The 23,425-nt window shown below is 35.2% G+C and overlaps 1 protein-coding gene and 1 long non-coding RNA gene across 19 annotated transcripts in view; one reads left to right on the top strand and one right to left on the bottom strand.

Moving 5' to 3' along the window:
* Positions 1-23,425, top strand: part of THRB (thyroid hormone receptor beta) — a 371,044-nt gene that overhangs the window by 72,232 nt on the left and 275,387 nt on the right. For 8 of the 18 annotated variants that reach the window (XM_077865408.1, XM_077865425.1, XM_077865405.1 and 5 more), the window contains exon 2: positions 20,932-21,028. The exons of the other annotated variants lie outside the window; for them this stretch is intronic. The gene's annotated coding sequence lies outside the window, so the exon portion shown is untranslated. The remainder of the gene's footprint in view (positions 1-20,931; positions 21,029-23,425) is intronic. 18 annotated transcript variants of the gene reach the window in all.
* LOC144294354 (uncharacterized) lies at positions 3,333-18,942 on the bottom strand. The gene is made up of 3 exons (XR_013361757.1): positions 18,833-18,942; positions 16,096-16,232; positions 3,333-4,282 (listed from the first exon to the last, which is right to left on the bottom strand). It is a non-coding gene; the product is annotated as an uncharacterized LOC144294354 (long non-coding RNA).

The following is a 23,425-nucleotide window of genomic DNA, read 5'->3' as shown; positions in this document are numbered from 1 at the left end:
AATGTCAACTCACTGTGTCTCTAGAAACAGAATATGAGGACACTTTACTGGTGAGAAGACACGAGTTTGGTTTTGAAGGATGAATACAAGTTTTTCAGAGAGATTCCAAGTGGAATAGGCAAATTTCTATCCCTGTTGTTCATCCATATATATGGACAGTGGGCAATTTAGTCCTTGGTGATTTTGCCAGCTAGAACTTAAGGATTTTAGTTTGATTAGGGCAGACTAATGGAGGGGATAGGAGAAATCTTTGCTTCAGAGGAGGAAATGGCTAAATTCCTGATACTTTGCAAACTCAACCCAACATAGGAAACCTTCCTTAATGGGAAAGTTCCCATAAGCTCATCATCTTCAACCATCTTTTAAAGACAAGAAGTTAAAAAACAGAACTTAAGTACTATTTCCTGAAGTTCCAGAGTTAGAGGCCAGACAGGGATAATGCATCATGACATTGACATTCTGTCCTGTCTTATTTATTTTACATAATCAGTGTGTTCTCTTAAGCCTCCTTGCATAAACACACAATGATACATATTTAATGAATTCATTCTTAAACAGCTATAGAAAATGTACTTTATTAATATGCCACTTCAATTTTGGGGAGCATCCAATCAGATAAATCAGTGATAATGGTGTGTGTGTGTGTGTGTGCGTGTGTGTGTGTGTGTTTGGCTTACCAAATGAATCAATGAAGGACAAATATGCATAAATAAAAGTAGATTTTTAGAAGTGCCCTTTGAGCTCATGAAACTACTTTTTCTTTCTGAGGCAAGAGAAATGTTTTCTTCCTTCTTTAAATAAGGAATTGTGGGGACACCTGGGTGGCTCAGTGGTTGAGCATCTACCTTCAGCTCAGGGTGTGATCCTGGGGTCCTGGGATCGAGTTCCATATCAGGCTCCCCTCAGGGTGCCTGCTTCTCCCTCAGCCTATATCTCTGCCTGTCTTTCTGTGTCTCTCATGAATAAATGAAATCTTTATAAATAAGTAAATAAATAAATATAAAAGAAATGGTGGGTCAAATTGAGCTCATGCTCAAAAACATTAAATTCAGAGCAAAGTCATATGCAATGTAAACTTCTCTGTAGAAATAAACTCTGTCTAGCCCACTGAGTCTCCAAATTGATTCCATTATCCAATTCCATTGGTTTCTTTCTCTTTTTTAAGATTGTATTTATTTATTCATGAGAGACACAGAAAGAGCAGCAGAGGGAGAAGCAGGCTCCTCATAGGGAGCCAGACTTGAGACTCAATCCCCAGGGCCCCGAGATTATGCCCTGAGTCAAAGGCAGATGCTTGAACTGCTGAGCCACTCAGGTGCCTGTATCCAATTCCATTGGGAGGCTTATTAGAATGCAGATTCCTGGGGCTCACTTAAAAAGATCGATTCAGTAGGTCTGGAATGGGGCCTAGGAATCTGCATTTTTAACAACCCAGTGACTGATGCAAGCGATGTCAGTATCAGAATTTGAAAAACTCCACTTCATTCCTTCCTGTCTGTATGGTTCCCTTGTTGTCAGATGAGGTTAATAGGTTGTAGAACTAGAGCAAAACATCAGACTGTTGTGAAGGGGGAGTCCTATGAGGCTAAAGAAGCACCCATTAAACACTTGGGTTACTGTTCTATAAACAGAACATTTGATACATTGGACAGCCCCAAGTAAAAACCAACAGATTCTCATTCTTGTTCTCCTCCTGTTTATCCTTTTAACTGTTCATTAGTACTTCCTCCTTTACATAAGTACAGTTCCCAAAAGGTAGGTGAAATGTGGGAGGCCCTGAGGCCTTGAAGACTTGTTCATCTCATCAGCAGTCCATTTACACATGTTACTCTGGGAAAGCTACTTAATCTTTAGCTACTTAATCTGTTGGCTACTTAATCTAATTTCTAGGGCTTCCTGGTAGTGGACTCTGACCTCTCTGGGTTTGCCCAAATTGTCTCTTCTAAACTTGTAATCTTGTCTCCTTTGCTGTGTCTACTCCTTGCAGATCCTAAAATCTATCTGAAAGCACTTGGAAAAAATATTAAAAATATGTTTATATAAGACAGTATCGTCAATGTATTTTTATGTGCCTCAAGATAATTGACCTGGAATTTTACAATTGCATGCTTGAACACCCAGTACAATTACATTATGTAACACATTTTTCTGAAACAATTTTGATTTTGAATATTCCATCCATGACCACTATGAATATATATTTATACTTGTTGGAACCTGATTGCAGATTCAGAAACTAAAGTCATTAGGCATCAACTGTCTTACTGCTAAGTAGAATCATATTAAAAATCCATCTGGCCCATTTGCATTTCTGTAGCAAAGGCACAAAATACCTGAAAAATGTTTGGATTTCATAATTCTACTCCCATTGTTCTGGACTTCTGGAGTCCCTTAATTTGAAACAAATATTTATTTTGTGATATAAGAATTAATACTTAATATACTTAATACCTTGTAGTTTGGATTTCTTGTACTGATTTTTTTTTCTCTCTTTCAACTACATGTTTCATTCGGTTCCTTAAAAATTTGCTCCAGTAATGGTACCAATAACAAAATAGCTTCTGCAGTACTAGGAACCAGGCCTTTTCCTCTGAGAAACAAATATTTATCTGAAACTAGGCAGAAAGTTAACTTGGTTAAAGAGCACTAAGTGAACTTCAGAGTCAATCCTTCAGAATCAAAATTTCATTCCTTATAAGACTCTTGCCTGAGAAGAACTGTGAGGGTCTGAAGTTTTTTCCCCCTACTGCAGGCTAAAAGCCTGCCACAGTGAATGAATGAGAGCAGAAAACATGACATTCTTGGTTCAGAGATGAAGGAGAGATTATTCACAGCATGAGCAGTAGCTAGAATATCAACAATTTCTTTGTGCCTGTTCCCTGACTCCCAGTTCCCACAAGTTGATGTAGAGGTCCGGATGACACCTGTACACATTCTGAGTTGCATTACTAGAAGGAATCTTGAGTTTAGGGAATCCAAATATTTTCTAATGGGCTGTAAGTACGCCTGGCCTTTGATGCAAAGAGAGACTGTCTTTACCCTCCAAGTCTATTCACTGTGCTGACATCTTTGAGAAGCTCATCTGGAACAAAGGAAGTAAGTGTCTCTGTTTATAAGACAAGCAGAAACTTGAAAGACCTATGGAGAATTTTCCTTCAACAATACCATAGAAAATACTTTGCTCTTGAACACATTCATTCAAGCCTTTTAGGGATGGGTTTCCACAGATGCCACTTCATTTTAGACAAGCTTGTTGGCTAACACAGCTATGTAGCAAATCATTCTTTCTACCAAAATGGATACCATTTATAAATGTCATTGATGATATAAAATTCATGGAAATCTTTGTTTTTATTTATTTTCTTTCTAATATAATGCATCAATACCCAAGGTACAGGTGAAGTGCTGACTGTTCCATATTTGCCCCCAACAAATAATTAAGTATCAGAGATTATATGGCTATGATATGATTAGGTATTCTTGAAGATGATATTCAAAACTGAATTCTCTAGGAACATTGAAATATACTCTGAAGCAACATTTTTTGACATGTATTTGTTTCTGAATATCATGTAATGTTGCTTTGTCTAGGTGGTCAAGAAAAAGCTTTTTGTTTATTTTTTTTTCTGAATTATCACACAATTGTTCAAGTCTATTTTCCCTTGCTTGTGTTGTAGAGCTTCTAAGATACAGATATATACTGTTCATTTAGTATGCCTGGAGACATAGAAAAGGAAGAATAGCAAATAAGTTGTCACCATTAACTTTGGGCTTCCTGTTGGATTGACTTACTCAAAGTAAACTTGACTGACATACTTACACTGGGAGTGATTATTTACTGTCTCCTGAATCAAGAAAAAGGATTTACAGGCAACAGTCAGCTTTTGTTTCTGGAAGCGTTGGTTTTCTCTTAATAAAGATGCATTTCCATGGTTGCTTCATTTATGCAGTATCTTCCTTGAATTCCCTCTAAGAACCAATGCCATTGTTATCAAGGTAGAGTTGGTATTCAGTATTTCCATTTGCTTATACAAGCGCATTGCTACTTCCTACCTTAAAATGTAAATACACTATAGAGGTCCAAAGCAAGTCTGAAACAGATTTTAAAAAATAGCTGGTAATGTGTATCTTGTCCTTGGGTTGGTTCAGAGATGGCTCCAAACATCTGTTTTCCATGCTCTTTCTTCCTAGTTTACTCTGCTGAGTGAGTGGTGTCTTGTCAATTCAAGAGTGACCAAAACTGAAGCTACTCATTTTCTTGGGGTTTCCTACTAATTGCTATCTGTAAAACAATGATCAAAGCCAAGGGTTAGGGTATTTGTAGGTGGAACAAAACTTCATGAATAGCTAATAACTGAAAGCCCATAATTTTGACTTTATAGCTTCTAAAAAGTGAATGACAGTGAATGACAAACTGTTGATGATATTATTCTAGTTTTCTTTACCATTAAATTATTATTTGCTGGTTGAAATCAGAACACTAGGGGGCACTAATTTGCTCAAGAAATCATTTTCTTTGGGACACTACCTCAATCTCGCTCAATTACATTTTAGATCTAGAGAAGACCTAGTGGTTAATTTAGGCCCGTTTTATAAATATTTATTTCAAAACCAGAAGGAAATGACTTGCCCAAGGCTAACACAGGCAAGTGATGTTTAGAGGATACTGCTTTGAACAATAGAGAGCAGATCCTTTAGGGATGTCGTCAACCCCAAAGGTTTCTCCTGTCCCCTTGTTATCCATTCTCCCCACATCCCTAGGCAACCATGGATCTGATCTCTGTCACTATAGGTTAGTTTGCCTTTTCTAGAACTGTAGACTCATACATTAAGTATTATGTTTGTTGTCTGGCTTTTTTCACTTAGCATAATTATTTGAGATTGCATGTACTAATAATTTATTAATATTTATTGCCAAGTAGTATTCCATTGTATGGAATTCTATACACCTGTTGGTGAATATTTAGATTATTCACCTGTTGGTGAATATTTAGATTGTTTCCAGTTTGCGGCATCTGCAAATAAAATGTTTATGTGCATTAATGTACAAATCTTTGTATGGATTTATGCCTTCATTTTTCTTGGGGAAATACCTAGGAGTGGAGGCTGGGTCATATGATAGGTGTATTCAGAATAAATAAAGAACACTCAAGGCTCAATAATAAGAAAACAGGCAACTCAAAATAAAAACAGGCAAAAGATTTGAACACACATTTCACTAAAGAAAATATACAGATGGCAAATAAGCACATGAAAAGAGGCTCAACATTATTAGTCATTAGAGAAATCCAAATGAAAACCAGAGTGAAATACCACTGTACACCTATTAGATGGCTAAGATGGCAAAGACTGACCATACCAAGTGCTGATGATGAGAATGTGGAAGAATAGAGTCTCTTATACTCTGCTTGTGGGCATATAAATGGTTCAGAAAATTATTAGGTAGTTTCTTAAAAGATGAAATATAAGCCTACTATTTAACTTTCCTATGGCTGCTAAAACAAATTATTCTAAACTTGGTGGGTTCAAACAACGTAAATTTATCCTCTCTCACTTCTGGAGGCTAGAAGTCCAAAATCAAGGTGTCAGCAGGGCATTGTTCCTTTCAGGTGTTCTCACAAAGATTCTATTCTTGGCTTCTTCCAGTTTTTGGTAATTGCCAGCATTCCTTGCCTAGAGGCTGCATCATTCCAATTTCTGTCTCTCTTCATATCACCTTCTCTTCTGAGTGTCTTTGTCTAAATGCCCTCTGCTGTTTCTTACAGAGAAACATGTGACTATATTTAGGACCCACCTGCATAATCCAGGATAAGCTCCTCCTCTCAAGATTCTTCACTTAAGCATAGCTTTTGCCATTTAAAGTAATAGTCACTCATTTGTCATATAAGATAATAATCAAAGGTTCTGTGAATTAGGACATGGACATATCTTTTGGGGGGCCACCTCCACCTACCATAAGCAACTTTTTAAAATTTAAATTCAGTTAATTAACATGTAATATATTATTGGTTTCAGAGGTAGAGGTTAGTGATTCATCAGTCTTAGATAATATCCAGTGCTCATGCCCTCCTTATAATGTCCATCACCCTGTCACCTCAGCCCCCCAGCCCCTTCCTCTCCAGTGACCCTCAGTTTGTTTCCTATGATTAAGTCTCTTATGGTTTATCTCCCTCTCTGATTTAATCTAATTTTTTCCTCTCTTCCCTATGATCCTTTGTTTCTTAAATTCCACATATGAGTGAAATCATATGATAATTGTCTTTCTCTGATTGATTTATTTCACTTAGCATAATACCCTTTAGTTCCATCCGTGTCATTGAAAATGGCAAGATTTCAATTTTTGATGGCTGAGTAGTATTCCATTGTGTGTGTGTGTGGTATTCCATTTTGTGTGTGTGTGTGTGTGTGTGTGGTATATATAACATATATATACCACATCTTTTTTTTATCCATTTATCTATTGATGGGCATCTGGGCTCTTTACATAGTTTGACTATTGTGGACTTTGCTGCTATAAACATTGGGGTGCAGGTGCCCCTTTGGATCATTACATTTGTATCTTGGGGTAAATACCCAGTAGTACAATTGCTGTGTCATAGAGTAGATCTATTTTCAACTTTTTAAGGAACCTCCATACTGTTTTTCAGAATACTGCATCAGCTTGCATTCCCACCAACAGTGCAAGAGGGCTCCCCTTCCTCCACATCCTCACCAATACCTGTTGTTCCCTGACTTGTTAATTTTAGCCATTCTGACTGGTGTGAGGTGGTATATCATTGTGATTTTGATTTGTATTTCCTAAATGCCAAGTGATGTTGAGCATTTTTTCATGTGTCTGTTGGCCATGTGTGTGTAAGTCTTCTTTGGAGAAATGTCTGTTCATGTCTTCTGCCCATTTCTTGATTGGATTATTTGTTCTTTGGATGTTGAGTCTGATAAGTCCTTTATATATTTTGGATACTAGCCCTTTATCTGAAATGTCATTTGCAGATATCTTCTACCATTCTGTTGGTTTTCTTTTGGTTTTATGGACTGTTTCCTTTATTATCCAAAAGTCTTTTATCTTGATGAAGTCCCAATAGTTCATTTTTGCCTTTGTTTTCCTTGCCTTTGAAGATGTGGCTAGTAAGAAGTTACATAAGCAAATTTTTAACCTTATAACACAAGCATGTTCCCATTTTATTAAAATTCTTTTGTAAATATCATTTCAAATGATCACAAAATGTTTGCCACATGAATGGGTCCATCACAATTAACTGTTGAACAAATTTCAACTACTGGAAATTAAAGATGACATTCAGAAGAAATTTCTTATTTAAAATAAGACTTCAGTAAACACCATAGTGTGTAAGGCTGTTTTTATCTTATATTTTGAGATTCCCCCCTATAAGTGATTCAGTGAGCTGAAAGCTATAAATATGAACTTCTTTGCATATTTTCCAGAAGCTTAGTACCAACTTACATTCTACCTGTAAGAAAACTTCTTTAATTGTTCTTTCCTATTTAAAGTAAAACTTTTTGGGGCAAATTCAAAAGTAGAAAATTGTATTTTAATTTGCATTTCTAATGAAATGAGATGATTTCCTATGTGTTTTAATCAAAATATATTTCTTCCTTAAATCTTCTGTGTCTTCTGCCTAATTGGGTAGTGCTTTTTTAAAAAATGACTTTATATGAATTCCATATAGTTAAAAATACTGACACTTCAAATTTGTGTTGTGAAGTTTTTCTGAGTCCTGATTTGTTTTTGTATTTTGCTAAGTTTTGTTAATTGGAGATTTTGACATACAGAAGTGTAAAATTCTTTGACATAGGGACATTGTATTGAGATTTCTCTTCATATTTCTCCTACTGCCACAGTAGGAGAATTTAAGAACATTTCCCCACATTTAGAGAGCAGATATCTAATATAACTGTATCTAATTTTCTCATAGTTTTTCTTTTTTGGTAACTCTTTAATCCATCCATATTTTTATTTTGATATGTGGAGAGAGGTTGAGATCATAACTATGTTTCTTCAAACTCCTAAAGTATTAAATGATTATCTCAGAATCACTTTTATTGAATAATCCCATTTCTTTAGTGTTGATTCATGATGGTTCCCTTATCATTTTGTAAGGTTCTCATATAAACGGGTCGTGGGACATTGACTCTATTCCATTAATCAATTTTTGGCCAATATGAGATTTATATTGAAATTTTAAGATGTATTTTAATATACAGGTAAATCAGGGCATCAAGTTATCAATTGTCTCTAATCAGAACTTTTACTTAAATACAATGGTGTCTCTCAGTGTGTTATAAGAGCAACCTGGCTAGCATGTAGATTAAACAGCCAATTATGTCAGCTTTTATTACTATTAGCACATCTTTTGTTGACTCAATTTGATGGAGTACTCTATGTATAATGTTCACATTTTCCCCTCTCCTGCTTTTATTGTATCCTGAAACTCATTGCCAGATGATACGTTGTGTTTAGAAATGTCCTTGAAACTATTAAACTATTTGATACTCTTTTAGCATGCTGAGTTACTTTTTATTATTTTTATTTTAGCCGCAATAATGATCAGCTCCTACTCAACTGACCAGATCCCTGATCCCTGCAATCTGATTTAGTTATTTAGATCAGGGCTTTACAACTTTAACACTGTTCACATTTGGGGTTAAATAATGTTATGTTATATTCTATTTACTGTAGGATGTTTAGTACAGTTTGCCCATAAGTTACCAGTAACCCCATTCCCTCTCTACCTCAGTTGTGACAATCAAAAATGCCTCCAGATATTGCCAAATGTCCCATTGGGGACACAGTCACCTCCATTGAAAACTATTGATTTAGATCAAAGTAGTCAGACAGAATGCAGCATAATAAATTTATTTATTTAGTTAATTAATTCATTATTTTTATTATTTATAATCTTAGTAATACAATTAGGTTGAACCTAAGGCAATCCAATTAATTGCATAATGATTCACTGTCATTGGGCTTGAAAAAAATCAACCTCTGCTTGGCCATGTGACTTAAACATGATCATAGGATGAGGAGTGACATTATTGTTGCTCAAATTAAAACATCTCAGAGATCTCTTTTGGTTCACCTCTTTCTACTTAGCTTATGTTGATAGTAAATTTGAAAAGCTATCAATTTGATAACCATATTGGTATATGTAAATGAAACTATGCCCTGAGTTTAAATCTTGTATTTTTTGATACTTAGAAAATGGCTCAAACTCTAAACCCATAATTCTTTGAATCATCTTGCCTTTGATTTTAGCATATAACCATGGCTGTCTGAGCTAGTTAGTTCAGAGGGGTTTTACAAGATGGTAATGAGGCCAATGTTGCAGTTTCAATTAGCTTCACAGAAGAAAAACCCAGCTTCACAGCAGCAGACTGAACTGCTAACCCCTGCCACCACTCTCAGCCAATGGCCAAAAGGAACATGAGAACAGAGAATGTTGCCGACTCAGCACTCCCAGGACCATTTAGCCTGGACAAGCAAAGGTCACATCTCATTGATGATGATGGCCCATCCGTGTTTTATTCCTACACCAATTCACTGCGGAAACACAAAATGAAGAGTACTCTGTAAATTGGAGCTGCCTTTATAGCCAATGTAGATCATTGAGGCAAAGATTTGTTTACTCTAGTGGGGTTTTTTTTTTTTTGAATAATGAATAGGACAGCTGCAGTTTGAAAGATATTTAAGCAACTTTTATTTTTGTTTTCAAATTTGCAATTTTGATCATATATTGAGAGTTAAGTACATTTTTTCCACTTACAAAATTATTTTCTAATCATTCACTTAGAGGGATGGGTTATTATAATCATAAATATGTCTGCTAATATGTTGATATAATAGCTAAATCAGGCAATTTTTCCTTGGAATGAGAAGACTTTTATAAGCATTAAAATAGAAATTGAATTTTGCTAGCATTTCATACTATGGGCAGAGGCATATTAACAAGGAGTTAATAATCCCTGGCAGTAGTTTCCCTAATACTAATTTATGTGTTGTATAAAATGTAACATCCATGGAAATGTGACCCTCAATTTTTGCCCTTTTTTGCAAAGATTGGACTTAATTCTGCTTTTAGGATATTTGCTTTGTTCTTGTTAAACTGCCTAGATAATAATGGATGCAGGAAAATGTTGACCAGTTGGTTTATGTACTCAGTTCTAGCATGAAAGATACATTTCTTTCCACTTTCCTCTGGTCTTTGTATTTGGGTTATACTCATCCAGTCTCAGGCCACACTCTCCCAGTAGGAAGCTACTGGAGTTTAATATCATTTATATAATGGTTTTCCTTTCTCACTAGTGCCTAAATTTTTCTTTTGACTTATCAAGAGATCCATAGGAATTTTGAACAATCTCGGTATTATATTCTGATGATGAATGGATATCCAATTTCAAGTTCTTCCATTCACAATACATTCATCAAAACACAATCAACTTTAGTAGCCTATAGAGAAAATAGCTTTTAGAACCTGATATTTACTTCACCTCATCAAAGGTCTGCTAAACATATTGAGTCCTAAATGAATAGCAGTGGACAAGCCAAACAAATTGAGCCTGAATGCAAGAATGTCTACAGATGTTTCCATGAATTGCTTTTTAATCAATGAAATCAGGAACATGTGTGTTTTTCTAAAATTGATTCCTACAGTTGCAGCTGCATGAGTACCACATTTTCCCAACTGCCTCTCTGTTGCTGTCAGTGCCATATTCAGATTCTATTTCAATATGGATGATGTTCTCTTTCTAAAAATTCCAATATTTATCTACCATTTCTATGTGTTAGGTACTGTGCAAAGTGCTTTCATGGATTAATTAATTTATTTTTTTACAATGGCCTTATGACATACACGAGATATTTTTATTATTCTCATCATACAACTAAGGGAATTAAGTGGAAAAGGTTAGTCAGAGGCCCAGGATCATACAGCAAATAGTTAAGTAACACATGACAGAGCCAGATCCTGTGTTTAGGCTGTATGAATCCAGAGCTTATACTCCTAACTGCTATGCTGTACTGCCTTCTGAAAGTCAATATCATAAAGATTTGTATTCTTTTTTATTTCTAATAATATGATTTTATTTCTATCATCACATTTGACTTAAAACAAATAACTAAAAATGATACCTAAATATCTTTCATATCACCCAACCTGAATTCTTACAGAATGTATCCTGTCTGTGCTAATTTGACTTAGTTGGGGCTTCATCCTTCTGGTATTCATGGGTCTTAAATTTGTAGCTATAAAGTTGTTCATGTTTTGAGTAATTGTATTTCACTCCCTATGACATTTTGGGCACTTAAAACATGTTCGATGATATTTTAAAGAATGCAATTTACACCACTTCCTTTAGAAGACTATAAATAAAATAATGATAGAAAGTGTCAAGCCATAATTACATCGAGAGTTTTAGTAACCTCATAAACCACAAGAATGAAATACCAAAGAAATTTTTTTTTCTACCACTAACATCAAAGTCTCATTTGATGATTCTATTTTTGCAGCATTGATGGAAGTAATCCAGTTAGGCTGACATTTTTATAGAGGATAGTTTGATGTTCAAATAAGCTGTGTTATTTCATCATCTTTATTTTCTTTATGGAAAAGGTTTTTTCTTCTATAATGATTTGAACTGTGCTATAAAGTAAATGAAAATGTGTCTTGTAGGTTGGATTATGGTTCCCAAAGACACATTTCAGTTGATATAAAGGTCTTTGCCATAACCACAGTTGATGTTTACAGATACACACCCCTTCTAATTTTTAATGCTGGTGTTGAATTTCTTAATGAATCTAATCACAGAAAATGTGTCAAAAGGAAAGGGATGCTCGGTCTCAAACATATGCTTGGGTTTTTGTTATCAAGAAACAAATGTCCAAATGTGATTGCACACAAGCTAACACACATGCTCATGCACGTGCTCACACACTCACTAAAGTTTGGATCCAAGTTTTGAACCTGGTGACACAGTGGCACTTAGAGCCAAATACTAAGCATATGTCAAAATTTGGTGTGATCATAACAGCAGAATAGTACTATATTGCTTCATTCAGCATGATGCAGGAAGAGAAGCCAAATGACAAAAAAAAATTAAAAATCATAAAACAAATGTTATTTCCTTCTCAGAAGCATTATGTTTCAATAATTGAGAAAAAATAAGACCAATTTGTTTGTCTGGCTTTCTTATCATTGGTAAATTAATAGATACATTTCTGCTCTAGAAAAGAAAATAGGCCAATGAACCTTTAATGGTTGAGATAGGTTACATAAAATTGCTGATATTTGATGTTCTGTCCTATAGATCAAAATATATCTATCACTGAGCAAAAAAAAAGTAGTATCAACAAATTTATATAGTGCAGTTTGAAAGAATACTACTCATTTTATTCATTTTTATCCTCTTAGGATTTCATTCTATCTGTATTTTTTTAAAGATGGCATATCTTAAAAAAAAAAAGATGGCATATCGTTAATTGTGTAAAAAACTCATAGCTTTAGAGAAGGGCCTTACTGATACAAATAACTTGCATATGGATCAAGTATTTTTGGTATATCATTATTCATGAATTCATTTGTGAGAGCCAAGGATGGAATAGTTGTTCATCAGTAGCAAATTTCACCAAGAATGAGAATTAGAATTCTTTTAGGATCCCTTGATACCTTTGGCTAATGGGCAAAAGATAACCTTAGGGAAAAGTGAATGGGGGACCAAATGATAACTACTTTAAGAAATCCCCCTATATCATGTTTAAAAGTCATAGCTAGATGTAATAGTGATAGATTTGTGGAATGGAAATGCCCGGAACTATCCAGCCAAACAGTTCTCAACTGTTCAATAAGATGATCCAAATCCACATGGATAGGCTGTAATGAGCAGTGAGGTATGTTATATGCTTTGCATTTCTAAGGCTCAAAATACTAAAGTTAGCAAATTATTTTATTCTTTTATGAATTAGAATGTATTGGGCAGCCCGGGTGGCTTAGAGGTTTAGCGCCGCCTTCGGCCCAGGGCGTGATCCTGGAGATCCGGGATCAAGTCCCACGTCGGGCTCCCTGCATGGAACCTGCTTCTCTCTCTCTCTCTCTCTCTCTCTTTCTCTGTCTCTCATGAATAAATAAAATCTTTAAAAAAAGTATAAATTAGAATGTATTTGAAATTATCCATCTAAAAATGCCACACTAACTTAATAGCATTTCAAATCTGAAATAAAGAAATACAGTTTCAGCTAGTGAATCTAGTATTTCATACATGTCCCATGGAGATACCCATGGGAATGAATCTTGCATGCAAACATAAAGGTGATGGTTCCTAGCAGAAAAAAAAGTTCTTGATCTACAGATCTAGGAACTTCCTGCTAACTTTTCTACAATTGGCAGAGATTGCTTAACTCATAGCCAAAAGTTGATGGTGTACATGGAATCACCAAAGGGTCATAATCTTGAAGGACATCTCTCCAGGGCATGATGAAGCATGAGGAAATGCCTATACCACCATTATGGAACACATCTTTTTGTGACTGGATGTTTAGAACTCTTGGATTCTCTCTCTCCTCCCTGCCAACAGCACCCAGTTCCCACTGCCAGTTTGTTTCTCTGAGCTCAGTTTATCTAAAGTGGCCATACTCCAAGGGTTGACCTTTTCTTTCTCCAGATGCGTTAATATCATGGATTAAACTCTGTAGTTGGTCTCAATCCATGGCTATTCTCATAGACCTAGAAGAAGTGTTGATTCAATGCTTACAGGAGAACTTTATTCCTTTATCTACAAGCAATTTGGAGGGGTGAAAGGCACTTTACAATTGCCCCCATTTAACAAGAAATTAAGATCTAAATCTGACTCTATTGTTGCTGTTTTTAACTGCCTGATTATAATTCCTTAGATTCTTTAGTTCAGGGAATTTATACCATATTTCATTCTCATGATCTTCATTCTATGTACTCTTCTTTTGACTTATAATTCATAAAAATTTTTATAATCTTAACAGCTATTATATGAGTAGAAAAAAATCCTTTTACAGTACAGGGCAATCCCAGCAAAGATGACACCAAAACCTTGTCAATCAACCTTATAGGTTGAAAAATCCCAAGTAATATATGAACAAATTCAATCTAGCAAAACATAAAAACAATAACAAACCATAATCACAACAGTTAGTTCTTAAAGACATAAGAAATTTTACTAATAGTCTGTTTTTATAGTTCATCTTATTAAAAGGTTAAACAAGGAAAATTTAATCATGTCTGTGTTCAAAAAGTACTTGATTTAATATGCATTACTAATGAAAATTCTTAATGAAACATAGACATCTATTTACTTAAAATGATAAAGATTATTTATTTGAAACAAACATTAGATTTTTCACTCATAAGATTTTATATGTATTTGTGTTAAAACAAGAAACAAGAAGAAGATAACAAAGTTACTGACATGAAAAAAAATAGTGATGAGAAAGGGGAAGTTAAAAAAAAAATCACCATTTGTCTATATTGAAAATTTAAGAGAACCAACTGGAAAAAAAGCTATTAGAATAGTCAAGGGTTTAGTATTACAAAATTTTTCACTACACCCCTTACAAAAATAAATCCACAAAAATAGAGTACTTACTAGCCATAATCAATTAAAAAATAAACAGAAAAATACCCACATATCACAATAGCAACCCTAAAATAAAAATAACTAGGAATAAGTATAAAAATAAATGGATAAGCCTACCAAAAAAAAATGACTATCCTGAAAAAAATACAAAATAACTTGGAAGAAGGTGAGATTTAACAGGATAATATTCTATACTTCTCAACAAAAAGAATCAATACTTTAGACATTAAATTCTCCCCAATGTAATCCAACTACTGAATGCATCTGAAATCAGAATCACCAAGGGGTTCTTTCAATAATGTGACAAAATAATGTACAAATCCATGTGAAATAAATTGAAAAGCAAAACTAGCCAATAACTTATTTAAAAATCAATGGTCCCAAAAGATTAAGAACGATTATATTAAAAGAAAAGATTTGATCAAGTTTCAACATAAAATGTAGTACTCTATGCAATGAAGAAAAATCACAACCAAAATTAAAACACTGTAAACATGATGGGAAAATACCTACAAGACAAGATTTAAAAAATATATATATAAAGCAGTCTTACAAATATGAAGGAAAGAGAGTATTCCTATAGAATCCACAAGACCATAGGCCAGCAAAACTTTTCTGTAAAGGACAAATGATAAATACTTTCGGCTTTGCAAGCACCGCAATTCTGTTGGTTACTCAACTTAGCCCTTGTAGCACAAAAGCAGCCATAGACAATGCACAAAGAAATAGGTATGACTGTATTCCAATGAAAGTTTACTTAGAAAAATAGGAAGTGGGACAAGTTGGCCCACAGACCACAGGGTGTCAATTCCTGCAATAGACTTTCTAGGACTTGTTCACAGCTATATGCCAGGTATACCTAGAAGTAAGATGGCATATATAAAATGCTCAACAAATATATGTTGAAAGAACAAGTAAATAAATGAATAGAAATAGGACAACCCACAAAAAATTAAAATCAACAGTAAAATATGTAAAATTGTTCAAACTCACAGAATGAAAGAGAGACAAATTAAAATCATGGCATAACACTTTTTTTACTCTCAAATTCACAAGGTTTGTTTCTTTAATGATAATTCTTAGATTTGGTAAGGGTAAAGGCTCAAGCATGTCCTCGTATGCTGCTGGTAGGCGTTTTTACCCTTTTTCTTTAGTTATATACATAGGGAATAGTGTAGAAAATAATATCAGAGGAACTGTGTATCCTCTCCCTCCATTGGCAGTGTTCAGATTCTTTAGGTCCATTCTTAAAAATTATTGAGAACCTCAAAGAGCTTTTGTCTGTTAATGTTTATATTTGCCAGATTAGAAATTAAAGCAGAAACATTTAAACTGTTTGTAATTCATTTAAAATAGCAATATAAACTCTTTACATGTTAACATAAATATTTTCATGACAACTACATTTTCCAAAGAAAAAGAAATTATTGAAAAGAGTGACACTGTTTTACATTTTTGCAAGTCTCATTAATGTCTTGCCTGAAAGAAGATCACTGGATTCTCATAACTGCTTCTGAATTTATTCTGTTGTGCCATGCTTTTTTGGTGAAGTATATGCAGAAAGTCTTCAAACAGTTTTGTAATTGGAAAAGAGAAAAGTATCTTCATAGCCTTTCCTGAAAAACAAAAATTCTGCTTTGAGAGTACACCAAAATGCAACAAGTGGTAGTTCCTTTTATAAAAAAGATTTTATTTATTTGAAAAAGAGAGCGAGAGAGCACAAGCAGGGGAAATGCCAGAGGGAGAGGGAGAAGCAGCTTCCCTACTGAGCTGGGAGTCTGACTCAGGGCTCCATCCCAGGACCCTGATCCCAGGACCCTGGGATCATGACTTGAGCAGAAGGCAGACAGTTAACCAACTGAGTCACCCAGGTACCTCATCAAGTGGGAGTTCCTAACAGGTAGTTGCAATGTGGAACCTAAAACCATTATCACTGAACCTCTCATATTTGATTACACTAAAATCTAATCATTTATCCTGCACTTTGAGTAGATATTTTACTCATGCATCGTCTTGTAGCATCATGCACTGACCATGTAGAAAATATTGGTTCAATGAGTAATGCAGATTTCCAGATATGGATACATATTTTCATATAATATTCAAGATTCTGTTTACCAGGTCTCCACTGATCTCAAAAAAGCCTTTAGGTATAGGAAACAGTCAAGCCCTCAGTGGTGGATGTAAGTTTTCCAAAATTCTGATTTTCATTTGAAAGCTTGAAATTTTATCATTGACAAAAATTGCTGTCAGTTGTCTTCTTTCACTTTTTGAGAAAAAGATGGCCAAACAACCAAGTCTGAATAACCATAATTTGTCTCTTATTAATTCTTTTAAGAAAAAAATGATGTTCTGTGAAGAAAGCAGGTAGTTCAGTTCACAATTGAATCATCATACTTATATATGCAACAGAAGTGCTATATTCATTACTATTTTGTCATTCAGAATATTTTTTTAAAGGTAGTCTAATGTTGAGATTTAATTAAAATCATTTTTATTGCTTCGTTAAGGACACTCAAATGAAACTGGCTATAGCGTGAATGGCAGGAAAAGTACAGTGACTATTCATGCAGTTGGTGCCGCTATCTCGATCCATGCTAAGTTGTCACAGGTATACCCACCACTGATTTTGCACCATCAGTGCAAATGTCAACATGGTGGAAAAGACATAAAATTTTAAAATTTTTCATAAATAATTCCATCCTTTATGTATGCTTTGACCAAGATTTTTTTCATGTAATATTATGCCCTTATGTTTTTGAGACAGATATAGGCTGATAGATTAGATCTAGTTCATATATCTTTTGTTTTGTTTATTTATTTATTTGAGAGAGAGAAAGAGCATAGAGGGCCAGAAGGGGAGAGAGAATCTCAAGAAGACTCCATACTGAGCATAGAGCCTGCACAGGGCTTGATCTCATGACCTTGAGATCATGACCTGAGCCTAAACAAAGAGTCAGACACTTAACTGACTGAGCCACCAAGGTCCCCCTCTAGTTCATATATTTTAACTGCTGTGTATATTTATTTCTTTGTTCCTGTACTGATGGATATTTAAGTTATATCCAACTTTTTACTACTGTATTTCCTCAAGCAAGAGTAACTCTAGGGATGCCTGGGTGGCTCAGTGGTTAAGCTTCCGACTCTTGGTTTTGGTTCAGGTAATGATCTCAGGGTCATGAGATCCAGCCCTGCATTGTTTGTGCTCCTCAGCAGGGAAGTCAGCTTTCCCTCTCTAGCCCTCTGCCCGCCCTCTTGCTTTGTGCATGCATTTGCATGCTTGTTCTCTCAAATAAGTAAATAAATCTTTTTTTTTTTAAAGAGTCCCTCTAGGTTGTATATCATAATATGGACTTCCTAGGTCTAAGAGTATGTATATACTCAGTTTTTCCTTATGTTGATTATGAAATTGCCCTTAACAAGGCTTTACGTTTACAGCCCAATGTGGTTTTTAACTGGTACTCTCTTTCTAGGGGGAGTTTGGCAAATGTGTGTCAAGCAGTCTAAGGAAGACAATTTTTGAACCAGAAATTTCAATTCTAAAAATTGAGTATGAAGGTCATTTGGCCAGGAATGAGTACAACTTTTTACGAAGTTGCTTACGATTATTTATAAAGTAGAAAATCTAGACAAAACCTTCTAGATGTTTAATATTAGGTGACAAATTAAAAATATATTGTGGGTATCTATTCATGGATATTCTGTAACCATTTTATATCCTAATTTTATTTAATTGATACATTTTTATCTAACTGTATTTGTCAAAATAGACAATGGAAGTGCAGGTAATTTTTTTTCCTCTTTGTGTGTGTGTGTGTGTGTTCAAAATTTTCTTGTTATTGAGAACATGCTCTTATAAAGAAAAGAAAGAAGGGAGAGAACACGGACAGATGGCTTAGAGCATATATTTTAAAACCTCATCCCAAACTAAGTGTCAGGTGAGGCCAAAAAAGTAAAACAAAGTACCCAAATTTGACACAGCATAGGGAATGATTTTTAAAAGCCTCCTGAAACCCCCAGAGATTTTGATTTGGTGGGACTGGGGATCAATGAGTCTCTGAAATGCATAAACCTCACACCTTAAGAAACACTAATTCAGAAACTAGAGCTAATTCCACCTGACTTGTCTGCATTAATGAAAAATAAGGAACCTTGTCATTTATAATATTTGTTAGGCAAAAGAGACAAGCAATGGCTAGGGTAGTTCTGGTGGTACCTTTCCTCCTGGAGGCTGGAAACTGAAGGCAGGAGCCTCTGCAACCACATCCTGAGGCAGGAAGGAGCTCTCTTTCCTGCAAACCTGTCCCAGACTTAGCTTTCTTCTCCTTGGCATTGGCAGTCTGCCCTGAAGCAGACAAGGTCAAGTCTGCAGGTGGTGGCTCCAGGTGTTCCTCCTCACTTCTCTCTCATCCCTCCTTCCCCTGTTTCCCTGGCATTTGGGTCACTTCCTCTGCAAATTTGAGCATCAGAATCTTTAGGTGAGCTTGCTAAGACACGTATTCCTGGCCCCCAACTCAGAGCTTCAGATTCCATAGTTTGTATTTATAAAAAGCTTCCAGGTGATGAAACTTCTAGCCCATGAACTACACAGAGGTAAAGATAATGTTTAGACTCACCAGAGAGAGAGACTCAGGGGCTGAGCAATAAAATAGTATTCACTAGAATTCCCATCAGATGGTTATCTAGAAATGCAGATGTGGATGGAGTAATAGTTAACAGCATTAGTAGTGGGAGTAGTAATAAGAATAGTAATAGTAATAATAGAGATAGCAACAATAGAAATATTAATAATGAGATCACATAAAGAAAGTCTATTTTTCTTCCTGTGTTTTGATGAAAGTCTTGAACATGGTGTTGCCAGACCAGAGACAAGATTTCGGATGCAAAAGTGTTATGAAATCGCGAATTAAAAAAAATGTCTCTTTAAATTGACTGTGTTACATTTTTAGTGGAAGCAAGGTCTTTAAAAACATGCCAGACCTTATGATCCAGAAAAAGCTGTTTCTTTTCCTCCTGCAGGGTATTATTTATCTTTGGTTAATAGATTCAGCCAAGCCATTTTTATAGCCTCACATGTTATCAAAAAGTGTTTTTATTTCTCAATCTAACTACTCCCTTTCTCAACCTATTGCATTAATTCTGCCTGTAGTGGCCAAGTATAAACTGAAGTCTAGATAAAAGGGATTTTTTCAAAACCCCATTTGTGTTTTTCCTTTTTGTGTTAAATTATAAATACAGTAATTGGCAGTTAATGAGATGTAAGTGCTGTAGCCTCAGACTCTTTGGGTTACTCATGTCTCTGCACCATTTTCACCCGGCCCTCATTTTCCACACACCAGACCTATAATTATGCCAAAATTTATCCAAGCCAGAGAATATTTTGCTTTTCCCTGTTGCTACCTACAGACCGTAAAGTTCTGGAAAGCATTGGACATGCAAAACTAATTTTAAACCCCCCTAGCAAAAATTCTGAGGGGCAACTCAATAAGATATAATTAAAGACGTGTGCATGATAGATTTCAGAGATCACTGAGGCATCTCATCTAGAAAGCATCTGATCTAGCTGTCTGGCTTTCATATCAACCCCATTTTGCAGATGAATTAGCCACAGCTTATAAAAACAAAATATATGTGAAACTGGGATTTGAACTGGAGATCTATCTGGCCCTAATCCCTGTGCCTTTTCAAGGGGGTTCGACGGGTGTCTTTTGCCTCTCTAAACGGTGTTTTTTTTTTTTTTTTTTTGCATCATTCTGTTGCCAGCCTACCTTGAACTCTTTCATCACCTGGTTGAATGTTTTTCATGAGCTTTTAAAGTTTCCTTTATATGATTTGTACAGTATCTTTTAACAATGGTGTCCTTGCACCAGATGTTTTGATGTACAAAATTTACACATATACCTGAGTGAGGAAGACACATGACTTTTGTTTTGTACAAACAAAAACAAAAACAAACAAAAACCCCTCCAGGTCTCATGTTTACATTGAAAATGTCAGTCTTTGTTTCCACTCAAGTGCTAATCTTTCTAAAAATGTCCCTCACATTGAAGGACATCCAAAAGGCAGTAACTTATTAGAACCTTGGGTTCAGATTACAAATACATTTGGCTAGCTCAGCGTTAGAGTTCAAATTATCTCAGAATTATTTTAAATATTTGTATAGGAACACTGATTAGTTTACTAGTGTGTTGCCTCATAACTATCCACTAATAACCACCTTGGTCTGTGATCGTTAACTCCAAGGGCTCAAGCGAGTTCTGGACAAAGGTAATTTGCTTCAGTGTCTGAAGCTGTCATATGATGTCTTTTCCCTAGGACGTGGAAGAGTTGACTCAGAAAAGGAATTTGAAATGGATTTTTAGACCGCGTTTTATTATTTGCACAGAAGAATTGAAAAGGAAGTTCTGATGAGGTAATGTCCTCTCCTCTCTGCCCCCTTTTTTGTAGTTAGTATTTCCTAATTATTTACATTTAAACTGGAGATCAGTAGCATGGAGTAGGGGAAAGAATGTCAGTGTGGGAGTCAGGATACCTGGGATTTAGTGCTGGCTCTGTGATTCAACTCATGACCTTAGACAAGTCATTTAGTTTCTCTGGGTGTTGGTTTCTATAAATGAGAAAGTGACACAAGGTCATTCCTTAGCTGTAGAGTCTGTATGTATGTGCATTCTGCAAAAAGAAGCTAAACTAGCTAGAAAACAACAGACCCAGGTATAGGTTAGGCAAATGCTGCCTCCCTATTTCTCAGCTGTTGGAAGGACTGGCTGCATGGACAGCAACCTGTGCTTGGTTTAGTTAGAATTTTGCTGTTACCATCTTGAAATTCTTCATAATTTTTGAATAAAGACCCCGCATTTTCATTTAGCTTAGCACGAAATTATGTAACAGGTCCCTCCTTTTGATGACACATTTCTTACCATCATATAGCTCAGCTGAAATAAGGAGTCATATCCTCAAAATGGTTGTTTTTGCCACTATTGTACTTTTGGGTAGACTGAGGGGAGAAAAATTTGATAAAAAAATAAATGTGTGGAATTTTGTGGTTATTTTCAATGACTTGAGTTTTTGATTATCTACATTTCCCTTGGTCTGTGCCTCCTTGCACTACCTTGTCCTGAGTAGGGACATCATGCTCTTCTGGGTGGCTTCCGTTTCCTTCCCTCCTCACAGGTTAAACTGTGTGTGTAGGCTTCTATGACTCAGATGTTGGAATCTTTGTAAAGTCGTGTTCAATTCCAGTTTTTGACACATAAGGATTAATTCCTGGTATTTATTACTAGGTATTTTCAGTCTCTCCCACATGATTCTTGCTATTGCCACATAACCAGTTATAGTATCATATAGAGGATACTTGTGGCTTTGAATTATCATTTTACTGTCAATTGTTATGTTTCTGGAGAAGCTACAATACAATGGCTTGATAGACTAGGGGAATGACTTCTGCTCCACCAGCAGCTGCTCTATTTTAACCAAATATGCTTTCCTTCACCTTTGAAAGTAGAATAGTCACCCTAGATGTTGAGAGGTCAATTCCATATAAAAGACTTGCCAAATGTGCCGAAATGCACTTTCATGAAAGAACCAGCTTCGTTGTGCACATGAACACTGATAAAAATTACTCTGATTTTTGATTGCAAGGAACATATGCTTTCTTGATTTATTTATTACTGCATGCCAAAGGATGAAAGAGCAAAAGAGACAGTGAAAGTGTTTCTATGTATCCATTGGTGGCTGGGTATGGTTTTGCATTATGAGTTTACTTTCAGAAATGTAGAACAAATCTCTAAGCAATGAAATGACCAATTTACATATCACATCCAAGATAATAAATCGCTTCGATAGGCCATTCCTGAGTGTCTGTTTTCAAAGCGTTGAAAATGCCAAACCGAGCCTCAAACAGTTTTTTTTTTCTTTTACAAATCCAGTGTTCATAATCTCCCAAAATGGTATCTTTTCACCCTGGGTTAATAAATTCTACTACTTGATACATGATAGCAGCTTTTAATTAAATTAACAGTATCTAAATGTTTCAAAAATATTTAGCTAGTCTTTTTTCTTCATAAAATGGAATTTAAGTGACTGTCTCTATGTTGAATTCTTTTCTCACTCTCTTTTTTTAAGTTTTTATTTAAATTCCAGTTAGTTAACTTATAGTGTAATATTAGTTTCAGGTGTACAATGTAGTGATTCCACACTTCCATACATTGCCCTGTGCTCATTACTACCTATGTTAAATTCTAATGGCTGTCCTGACTTGACTTCCATATTGGGGATTGTGTCATTTTTATTTTTTTAATCATATAAACTAGTGTTTTGACTCATAGTTATGCTTAAGAATAGGAAGGAAACAATTGACATATTTTTTAGGGGAGTGTAACTGGTCATTCAACAGCAGTTTATTTCTGGTACTGACAATGAGAAAAACAGCAGTTCCAGCTTCAGTTTATAAGTTCTTTCTACTCACTGGATTGAATGGTTCTAGCAATAAGTTAATAGTTTTGAAACTCTGGGATTTTAGATGAAGAGAATCAAAGTGAAACTCATCAAACAATTAGGTATATGGTTTAGTTCCATGCATTTCAGAACACCTTTTTGAGCACTACTTTACAAAGATTCCAAAATAGGAACCATAGAAGCCTAAATACCTGGGAAATAAAATCAGAAGTTCCACTGAGTAGAGTATAATTTTCCTTGTCAGTGACCTCCAGGGGATGAGGGCACCCATTCAGTGTCTTCTTATAAATGTTAGTCTCTTCTGAAGAGTGACTCTAAAAGTGACAGCATCATACTGATAACTTCTGACAAGTGT

Source organism: Canis aureus, chromosome 22 (genome assembly GCF_053574225.1).
Source record: "Canis aureus isolate CA01 chromosome 22, VMU_Caureus_v.1.0, whole genome shotgun sequence".
NCBI classification, from domain to species: domain Eukaryota; kingdom Metazoa; phylum Chordata; class Mammalia; order Carnivora; family Canidae; genus Canis; species Canis aureus.
Note: the sequence above shows the minus strand (reverse complement) of the source record. Positions and strands in the feature narration are given on the sequence as shown.